Here is a 12,134-nt window from a genome sequence, read left to right as displayed (position 1 = left end):
TATCAATACAAGTTTTCCTTTCGGTGTTGTCTTACTATTTTAACCTAGTCATTTTGGTTGAAGAAAGTTGTTTACCATTTTGTTGATCTGGTTGATCAGTTTGGTTTGCCATCAATGCCAAAGAGGAAGTTTGTTGAGATCTGATTAAAAAGATCATTGTAGAGAGAGATTATTAAAAGAGGGAGATTGTCAAAGAAGACTCTGTGTTCAATCATTGTTTTGTCACTAATGTCAAACCTACTATTTTCTAGTAAGAAAAATCCTTATAAGATTCAAGTACTATCACTTAATTGATTGATGAAGAGGATTTGATCAAAGGATGTAACAATAGAACCTAGAGGAAAGATTGAGTTATGATTATGTAATGAAGTACATGGATTAGTTAAGACAGTGATGACATGATGTATTAATAATCTACTTAAGGTTACAAAGGCAGGTTACACTTAGAATATTTAGAAGAACAAGTTACACAAAGTTTGTCTACTATGCTTGACCGAGTGGATAGTAGATGCTGAGAAAAGTCAATGCAAGTTGAGGAAAAAATTAGTTGGATTCAAGTAAAGTTCATTCTAGTATATTTCAAGCAAAATAGTTAATGCTGAGTAAAGTTTAGTTGATGTTGAGCACTAGTAAACTTTAGTACATTCCAAGTAATTTAATAGTGTATGTTGAGCAATGTAGTATGTGCCAAGCATCAGAAGGTTGATAATGTTGAGTTGTTGCATTATTTAAAAGATTAAAGAATCAATGAATCTAAGCTGACAAGTTTTTTTTCTTGGATTTTGTGAACCAGGTGGAAGATAAGGTTGATGAGCTAGTGGCACAAAATTTGAGGTAAACCATTTCCAGGCGAATTCAAAGTGGATTCTAGGAGAAGTTTCTATAAGAGATATGAGATATAGGGTAGATACATTGTATCCTACCTAATCCATCATAACCATAATTTGGACAATGGAAAATGAGTGGAAAAATATCTTAATTTCCTATTTATAGGAATGTCTAGTCATGAAGCAAAGTAGTCATGTGTGAGAACCTAAGGGAGACAAGGAGTCAAGGGTTTTGCTTCATCAAGTGACCTAAGAGAAGAGTTTGCAATGGCATGCTAAGCAAGAAGGCTTAAGGAGATGAATGATTGAAGGGTGAACAAGATATTAGAGCTAAAAAATATGAAGGCCAAGCAAAATTGAGGATTGAATAGAGATCTATAATTTGCAAGAGAAGTTGTAGGTTGTATCATATCAAAGCCTTACTGTTACTCTCTAATAATTGTATCAATCTAGTAAATCATTTTGATTAAGGTTGAGCTAACAGTCATTTGTAAATTGTTTAACTGGGTGGCATTCTAAAGGAATGGCCTAAAGTTATCTAACAAGGCTCCCTTCTAATAGGGTGATTGAAATCCTTTAATAGGGTCACATTTAATAGTGTGTATTGTAATTTTTATCAAGGTTGGCCTTTCATAGGGCATCACTTCAGAAGAGTGAAAAAGAGTAGCATGTTATTGGTGGTTTTTTACAGATTGGGTTTCCATGTAAATCATTGTGTCAAGTGTGTTGATGAATTTGTTATGTTTCATGCTTTACATTTCTACAAGTTGATTTGATAGTAACCTACAAGTTTTTAGTGATTGTATAATCTTATGGATGCATGCATAAGTATAAATGTTTTATGGGTTCACTAAGCTATGAAAAGTTTTATTTATATATCTGGACCTTGGATAGCTAATTCACCCCCCCTCTCAGTTATTCCAAAGTATTTGTTAGTTGTAGCTTCTGGATTAGATTGTGTTGTAATTTTTACCATCAACATTTTGAATCACACTACGTGATTTATCATCAGGATGAGAGAGCAAGGGCTGCAAAAAAGTGAGTTGCAGATTGGGATAGACTCCAAAGATATAGGGGACTGGAGAGAGAGAGAGAGAGAGAGAGAGAGAGAGAGAGAGAGAGAGAGAGAGAGAGAGAGCAGAAAAACTAAGGGAGGACATCATGACTAACTCTAAAAGCACAAGGAATAAGTAAAAAAAAGAAACATACAAGAGAGAAAGAAAAATGAAAATTCCAAGATAGAATAAAAATAAAGTGCCAAGATAGAATAAAAATAAAAAATGATAGAAGAGGAACATGAGTAAACTCGGTATACCACACAACACAAAGCCTATGTTGAGCTATGTGAATCTATCCAAAAATGCCACTATATATATATATATATGTGTGTGTGTGTGTGTGTGTGTGTGTGTGTGTGTGTGTGTGTGTGTGTATACATACATATATATATGTATATGTATATATACATATATACATACATAGATATATGTATATGTATATATACATATATATACATATAAATATATATATGTATATCTACATACTTTTTTGCCTTTTATTTAGTCAATTTTATTTAGGCTCTTTCTCACTTCCATGCTTGTTTATTTTTATCATTATGGGAATTTTAAAAAAAAAACATTAATAATATATTTGCTATTAGTAATTTCTTTGGTGTAAAAAATTTCTTTTTTTCTTTCATTATTATTTTTTATTCTAATAACTAATCTCTTGATATTATATTTATTTGTGAGTGTATTGCTATGCATATTAATATTTATATATATCATATGCTCATGAAGTTAATCATATGATATAGCACTTCATGCTGGTAAATCACTTTGCATATTAGCTTGCATTTTAGGTTCATTTTCTAGCTTAGTCTTGCATTCTTGCATATGGGGAAAGCTCTCTCTTCATCTTTTCATAGATGTATCAGCTAACTCCTTTCATATATTTCTTTACTTTCTTCTTGTTCATGTCTTTTCACCTTCTTAATCTTTCTTAAGGTCTAAACTTGAGAAAAGGTCATATTTATATATATCATATGCTCATTTACAAATTTCTACTCTCTACAAACTATTGTTCCCATGTACAAACAATATTACAGAGTATGAAGCATTAACAAATGGGATCAAAATGGCCCTTGAATGGCAAATAACTAAGCTACACATCTATGGGGATTCTCAACTGGTTGTGAACCAAGTGAATAATGATAATCAAATAAAGGATGACAAGTTGATCCCTTATAAAAAGTTGATAGACACTCTAAGAAATTATTTTACCTTTGTGACATTCCAACAGATTCCTAGAGTAGAAAACAAGGTTGCTGATGCTATGGCCACCTTAGCATCTATCCTCCAACTACAAGAACATGAATCATGATTTGAGTTCCTAGTGGAAGAACTGTGTCATCCAGCCTACGATTCCTCGGATAACCAGGTGATCTGCAATTTTGTGGGTCATGATTCCTCCCGTTATGTGGCTATTTTCTCCTACCTGCATGATCAATTTATTCTCAAAACCCTCACGCACAACCAAAAATGCCAACTCCTTCGTAACGCCTCACACTACAGTTTGGTCTCTGGTGACTTGTATAGGAAGGATCTAGACAGAACGTTGCTTAGGTGTTTAGATTTAGAAGAGTCTGAGAAGGCACTTGCTGAAGTCCATGATGGCATTTGTGGGGCACATTCTAATGGCCTTGCACTTGCTCAAAAACTGCTTAGGACGGGTTATTACTGGCCCACCATGCAAGCTGATGCTGTGCGCTATGCAAAATCTTGTCAGAAATGTCAGCTCCATGGCAACTTGATACATGCTCTCAAGCAAGAGTTAATCCCTTCTGTGACATATTGGCCATTTCAACAATGGGCCTTTGACTTGGTAGGAAAGATTCATCCAAGCTCATCTAGTAGTCATAAATTCATCATCACAGCAATGGAGTATTTCACTAAATAGGTTGAAGTTGTACCATTACCTATTGCTACAGGCAAACATGTTGCCCTGTTTATACTGAATCACATCATTTGCCGATATGGTATCCCATCCTCTATTTTTATGAATAATGGAGGGCAGTTCAAGAAAAAGGACTTAAAATAGTTGTGCAAAAATTTTTGAATTAAGCAATATTGGTCCTCTATTTAGTATCCCCAAGGGAATGGCCAAGCTGAGGCCTCTAATAAAACACTACTAAAAGTCCTACACCACACAGTTCACAAGTCTGGGAAAGATTGGCACTTGCAAATAAATTTGGCACTTTGGGCCTATAGAACCACCATTCATACTCCTATAGGGGCTACACCCTTTTCTTTGGTCTATGGCTCTTAGGCTATTCTCCCGTTAGAAGTTGAGATACCTTTCTTGCGCATCTCCTTACATGGGTTAATAACGGATGAAGATCATAAAGCTATGCGAGTACAAGAACTGGAAACTCTGGATGAACATCGCAAGGCTACTTTTGATCACATGAGAGCTTATCAGAAGCACATGTCTACACAATATAACACGAAGGTTCACCCTTGTGAGTTTCAAGTAGGTGAACACGTGCTAAGAGAGAATCCAAAAAATCAGCAAAATTGAGAGTAGAAAGGGAAATTTGAACCTAACTAGTTGGGTCCTTACATTATCATAGCAGCATTCAGGTCTGGTGCTTATCAATTGTCTACTTCAGAGGGTGAAGAACTTGCAGAGCCTATCAACATCCTACACTTGAAGAAGTTCTATGCTTAGAGGCTTGCTACTCAGCTATCTTGTATACATCCATGATCCTGAAAAAACCCTAAAAATCAGAAAATGTCCTTAAAAAAATGACCATCTTAGTGAAAACCTAGCAATAGGCACTTTGATGTATCACCAAAAAAATTCAAAAATTCAAAAATACAATTTTTTTTGAAAAAATTCCTGAAAAAATCTATCAAGTGGTGAAAACTTGGAAATAGGTGCTACTTGAAACCCTCGCACCTTATGTCTATTTGTCTCAATCATCCACTTCACTACGCATTTCCTAGCTTGGAATTGTTTCTTGTGCTCATCTCGAGGGCATAGCTACTTAGCCTATTGAGGTATTCTTGTGCATTAGGGTTTCTTTGACAACTCACAAAATAGTGTTTCTCAACACTTCCCCCACCTTGACATCTAGTGTTTTTCAACACTTTTTAGATAGTTTACCTACGGTCTTCGATGTCACGATATTTCTCACTATTAGAATCAAGTCTTGAAGAAATGGCCAAGTGACTTACACACACACACTTTTTCACTTAAACGACTGAGCTATGCTGATCTTTATCTACTTTGTGTGATGTCTATGATGATTTCTTTACTATATGTTCCATCCCTAATAGTCTTTCAAGGATGTCATTGACTAGAAGACTAGGGGCATGGGGCATGTTTTCTTGATTTCTACTTGTGGGTATACTTTGTTTGTTTATAGTGTTGTAAGCGTTTATGCTTGACCTTTTCAACATTTTGACTTACAAATGTATCATCCTTGACTGTTTCGCAAGATCGCACTTGGGGTTTATCCTGGCGCTTATGCCTTGATACAGGTGTAATCTTGCTAAATTAAACTTAGGGAATCTAATCACATAGTTATCTTGACTTACATGTCTCTGATGCTTAGATTGGATTTCCACATACCTATCTAATATCAATCATATTCATATCCCCATAGTTATACTAGTGATGGTTGTATGATCTCATGATGTCCCTAATAAATGCTCAATGATGAAATTAAGAGTCTGAATGCTATACACTTCTTGTTGGTAAACCACTTTGCATATTAGCTTGTGTTTTACATTGATTTTCTAGCTTAGTCTTGCATTCTTGCATATGGGGAGAGCTCTCTCTTCATCTTTTCGCAGACATATCGACTAACTGCTTTCATATATTTCTTTACTTTCTTCTTGTTCATGTCTTTTCACCTTCTTAATCTTTCGCTTCATCTCTTTTCTATCTCATCATCACATTATATAAATTTTTGACCTCTTAAATAATTTTGACATCTTGGATTCCTTTTTGGGATTGAAATCCAAACTCAGGTTCATCTTGATGGTCAAAATTGTCTTGTAAAATTCTACTTTCTTCTGAGCAGTTTGCTAACCTTTTGAGGTCTAATCTTTGAATCATCACTGGGGCATCTTCATTTCTTCATGTCTTCATCATTTCCATACTTCATATCTACTTCAATTCATTGTTTCATGTCTAAAATCACCTTTCTACTTGTTTTGACCTAATTTTTATGCTATATCCTTCAAGGTCAACTCTAGTCAAACTGGGGCATTTTATCAGTTTCTTATAGTCATTCTTGGGTTCTAATCATCTATCTGTCATCTTGGACATTTCTATATTCTAATTTTCTCATGTCTAGCCAATTTTTGCATCCTCTTACCTCATTTCAATTTCAATCTCGAGGGGGCCGAAATACTCTATCATTGATTGCTACAACCATATATTTCTTAGGAGCATTTGTTTGATCTTCTCACTTGTTCTTGATCTATCTACTTTGCTAAGTGTTCGCATTCTTCTTAAATTCTAACATCATCTTTTCCTAGTTTTTAGTACTACCGCTATCAGGCTATACATTTCGGACTTGCTATCTATTTCTACATTTCATTCTTCGAAATCAGACATCTATATCTACCACCGCCTACTTGGCTTTCTATTTTCTTTGACATAATGTGTTCCCATATCGATCATGCATTAGTCAAAGAGGGGCAAATATAATCACCTAAAAATGGTCATCTAGACTATTAGCCTCCTTTTCAACATTTTGGCTAAATTAATTTAATCATTTACCTAGACCAAATTGCTAATAATCAATTTATTTTATTATAACCTATAGTTTGACTATGCTATCCTAAGTTCATTATTTGATTAAAAGAACATGTCCCCTTTTAATTAAATAAAATACCCCATTCTTCTAACCCACTTAAAGTGCAAACATAAAGTCCTTTTTGTATTTTGCAATTAAAAGAAAAGGCTTTGTGACTTTTGTCTTATATGACAAGTCAACATATATTCTATTGGTTGACTTGTGTGTGCACATGGATCACTCCTCTTTTCAAATTCCACTGTTGATCATCCACCATCTTCATCTTGATCTCTACCATCCGTATGAATTTAAAAGGGAGAGAGCTTTCCCCCTCAAAGGATCCACCCTCATTTTAATATTGTTATGCTGCAGGTTTTCTAACAGGTTTCTTTGGAGCTTTGTGGAGAACTTCTCTTTCTTGTCTACATTTTGTCATCCATGGCATTCTAGCTTAGCTTAGCTTTCATTTTTACATGTAGCTTAAATCATATAGTCTAATAGTTGTATTTTAACACTCTCATACATGTTTTAGCATAGCTGCATATTGCATTATCATCTTAGCTTAGTTTCCATACTTGCTTGCATTCTTGAGGAACTCCTTGAGACATTTGCATTCTTGCATCATGTCTTTGGAACCTTCCATTGCATGGTTTATTATTAAGAAGAGTATTCCTAAGGCTCAACTGAGAGCCCTTGAACTTGAAATACACTCTCTTGCACTCCATGGATAGGGAGCTCTAAGCCGACATCCAAGCATTCCAAACTCATGGAATTGTTTGGATAGAAGGGTTTAGAGTGGGACACTTTCGAGTGTACAGATATTATATTTATTTGTGAGTGTATTGCTATGCATATTAATATTTATATATATCATATGCTCATTTATTTAAATTCATATATATATATATATATATAAATTTTTTTTTTAAATGATAGAAGAGGAACATGAGTAAACTTGACATACCACACAACACAAAGCTTATGTTGAGCTATGTGAATCTATGCAAAAATACCACCATATATATATATGTGTGTGTGTGTGTGTGTGTGTGTGTGTGTGTGTGTGTGTGTGTATCTCTATATATATATATATATATATGTATATGTATATATACATATATATATATATATACATATACATATATATAACATATATGTATACATATGTATGTATATATATATTATATATATATGTATATGTATATATACATATATATATATGTAGATATACATATATATACATACATATATATTTATATAAATATATAAATATATGTATAGATACATACTTTTTTGCCTTTTATTTAGTCAATTTTATTTAGGCTCTTTCTCACTTCCCTGCTTGTTTATTTTTATCATTATGGACATTTTAAAAAAAACATTAATAATATATTTGCTATTAGTAATTTCTTTGGTGTAAAAAATTTCTTTTTTTCTTTCATTATTATTTTTTATTCTAATAACTAATCTCTTGATATTATATTTATTTGTGAGCGTATTGCTATGCATATTAATATTTATACATATCATATGCTCATTTATTTAAATTCATGTATATGCATATATATGCATACACACACACAGATATATATATATATATATATATATATATATATATATATATATTCTATCTTGGCATTTTCATTTTTCTTTCTCTCTTGTTTGTTTCTTCTTTTACTTATTCCTTGTGCTTTTAGAGTTAGTCATGATGTCCTCCCTCGGTTTGTGCTCTCTCTCTCTCTCTAGTCCCCTATATCTTTGGAGTCTATCCCAATCTGCAACTCACTTTTTTGTAGCTCTTGATCTCTCATCCTGATGATGAATCACGTAGTGTGATTCAAAATGCTGATGGTAAAAATTGCAACATAATCTAATCCAGAAGAAACAACTAACAAATCTAATAGATTGTGGAAATCTGATCTCTCTAATATTCTAAAGTATTCCAACAATATTTATCATTCCAAATGTCTCTCCATTCTCTCTCCTCTTTATGTCATCACCAAATAAGCATGGTAAGAAGAGATTTATTAATAGTTGTTACCCTTTTAAGACCAAGACCTCCTTTATTGATAGGCATGAAAACTTTATCTAAAGTAATTAAACCCATTCTTTTCTTCTTTTCCATACCCATCCATAAGAATTGTTTATGAATTTTCTCAACTGTTAAAGAAAACTTCCTAGGAATCTTAAAAACACTCAAATCATACAAAGGAAAATTTTGTAACGTGGATTTAAGAACAATAGCCTTACTGGCTTGGCTAAGGAGAGATCCTTTCTAGCCAACTAATTTTGAGTGAATTTTGTTGATCAAGGAACTCCTAAAAGTCTCAAGAGGGTTGAGAAAGAGAGGTAACCCAAGATATGATCCTAGAAGGGTACTAATCTCACAACCAATGATTCTTTTAATTTTATTTTGTCTATTTTCATTAACATTGATAAAATAAATCACACTCTTATTCCAATTTATTATCTTACTAGTAGCCTACCCATAATCCTCAAGAGCTTTCTTATTTTTTCTCGCATTTCTCATAGAAGCTTCTCCCATAACAATCAAGCCATCCAAAAATTTCTTATGAGAGAAAGTAAGATTCTTAGAAGAAGGTTTGAGCCCAAAAAAATCCACCAAAGTAACCATTTTTTCCACATATCTACCTAAACATTCAGCCATAAGAATGAAAAGGATAGGAGAGAGTGGATCTCCTTGCCTTAACCCATGAGAGGCCCATAAGAAAGGATTTGGAGCACCATTAACTAGAATAGCAAAGGTGGTAGAGGAGACTAGAAAAAGTACCATCTCCAAAAATCTCTTATTTTACCCAAAAGCTTCCAACCCACATTTTAAAAACTTCCAATTCACCCTATCATAAGCTTTTGATAAATTTAGCTTAAGTAGGAACCCCTTTTTCTTATATTTAGTAAGGGAATGGATATTTTCATGCACTAAATTTATAGAATCCAAAATCTACATGCTAGGAACAAACCCATTCTGCTATCTAGAAATCAAATTAGGAAGAATAGATAAAATTCTCAGAGTAAGAACTTTGGAAATAACCTTGTAAAAAGAGTTAGAAAGACTAATTGGTTTGAAATGATCCAAACAATCAGCCCCATGTTTTCTGGGAATCATTGCCAAAAAGGCACCACTCAATTCCTTCAAGAGTTTTCTAGACCCAAAGAGCTTCCATCCAAACCAAGAGCTTTATCTCCTTCAAAGGAAAAAAGTGCCCTTGTAATTTCTTCATTGTTGGGGATAGTAGTAAGTTTTTTATTTTGATCATCAAAAATACAATTTGGGATACAATCTAGAAACACCTTTTTCTTGTCCTTATCCAGATTGGGATCACTCTCTAGTAAGTTACTAAAAAATTCATGACTTCCCTTTTGATAGCTTCATCATCATTAGTAAGAACCCCATGAACATTAGGCTTATAAATCTTGTTTACCATTTTATGATTCAAAGTAGTTATATGAAAATATTTAGTATTCCAATCCCCCTCACTCAAAAAAACTTTTCTAGACCACAATCTCCAACACATCTCTTGCTTAGTAATTATATCATGCATTTCAATCATTTTCAAATCTTCCCCCTTTCTAGAATATATTGTCCAAATTAGTTGTCCAAATTAGTCATGCAAAAGATCACTATCAATAAACTCCATCAACTCCAATTTGTTGTCCAAATTAGTCTGGCTACCTCCCTTCTTCTCATTCTCTTTCAAAGGTGTATTGAAATCCCCCATAATAATCCAATTTTCATGTACAAAATTCTTCCTTTGATTAGTGAGAGCTTCCCAAAGTGCTTTCCTACCCCATTTAGAATTAGGGGCATAAATGTTAGTTAAAACCAAAGAAGTGCCATCTTTTGCATTAGAAAATATGATATTCATCATATTCCTATTTTGAGATATAAGTTCTCCAAAAATATATCTATCATTCCAAAAAAATACCATGCCCCCTAAAGCTCTATCAAAGTCTCCCCCAAGAACCTTGCCACTTTTAAAAACCAACAAACCTTCAACTTTCTCTTTTAACAATTTAATTTTTTATAGAAGAACCATAGCTGGCTTACTATCCCTAATCATGTTCTTCACCATATCTTTCTTGTGAGGATTATTTAATCCTATGATATTCCATGATATAAAATTCATTTCTTATGGAAAGATTTTGAATCTAATATAGTCCTCTAACTATCATCCACAATAATTATGTTTGTCTCCACAATTATTTTGTGCACATTAGTAGGTCTTCCTGTAGATGTAGGGGTTAGGCCAACATCCCCAGATTTGATGCCCTTCCCAACTGGAGTGAAAGGTAGACAACTATCCCTAGCTTTGTTACTTGTGATATCTCCCTTTTTAGTACTCTTTCCATTTGGAGTGCTGATATGTGTAATATCCCCTATCTTATAGCTCCTCATTTTCTTGATCACCAAAGCATTCTCTTTGTTATTTTTAAAGGAGATCTCCTCCTTCTTCTTTTTCAATCATAATAGCTTCTTAGCCCCTAGTGTAGTCCAAACTGCTTTGAAGTCTTCCTCCTCACCCATCAAGGCTTGAGAAATGTCTTCAACATCCTCCCACTTTTGGTTTCCATCTATAAATAAAACTTTTGTAAGGGGCTTCTTCGTGACATGAGTTTCCTTTGCCAAAATAATACAATCCTAAGTATCAAAAGAATCAGAATCATTCCTATTAGTAGAGGAAATACTACCATTTTCTAAGACCTCTTCAATCTAAATCTCACTATCCTCTGCTTCTACCCCCTTAATGGTCCTACCCTTATCAACAAGGCTATCCTCCAACATCGAAGCTACAACCTCATCAACCCAAATGTGGTCCAGAGTTGTTGTTCTTGATTTTCTATTTCTTCAAGAGGAGTCAACTTTGAAGAAAGCACTTGATCATAGATCATGGACTTCAAAATCATCTTTCAATTTATCACCCCCTATAGAAGAGGCCCTTTTACACTACTAATTTTCTCAACACCCATCATATCCTTAGTTTCTTTGTGAACCCATATTTTCTTAGATTTTTTCTGGGAGAAAATTAAAGTCAGGAATTACTTTTCCCAATGCCCCAATTTTTTATAGTGAAAGTAGGTAAAGGGGATGGATTCATGCTCAATATTCTGCTACTATACTCCCAATTTGGATTTGAGTGAAATAACCTTAGGCATATCAACTCCTTGAAAAACCCCTACACATATTCTAGTGTAGGTTAATCTTATTCTAGCAATTGTGATTGGGTCCATGGATAGAAGTTCATTAAAAGCATTAGCAATACCTTGAAAAACATCCTCCACCCAAAACTCCAAAGGCATACCTAGAAGTCTAATCCAAATAGGAGTTTGAACCATTAACTCATCATGAGTATTTAGATTTGGGGAACATTTTTTTAGAATCAAGGTATGCTTACCCACAATCCATGAACAATTGCCTAGTATTTCCCTTTTATCTTCCTCACATGAGAAGCTAAAATATAAGCATCCTTTAGACATGG

This window comes from Cupressus sempervirens, chromosome 11 (assembly GCF_028749045.1).
Source record: "Cupressus sempervirens isolate cs-2001-9-10 chromosome 11, ASM2874904v1, whole genome shotgun sequence".
Taxonomy (NCBI): Eukaryota; Viridiplantae; Streptophyta; class Pinopsida; order Cupressales; family Cupressaceae; genus Cupressus; species Cupressus sempervirens.
The sequence above is the reverse complement of the archived record's forward strand: the minus strand, read 5'-3'. Positions refer to the sequence as shown.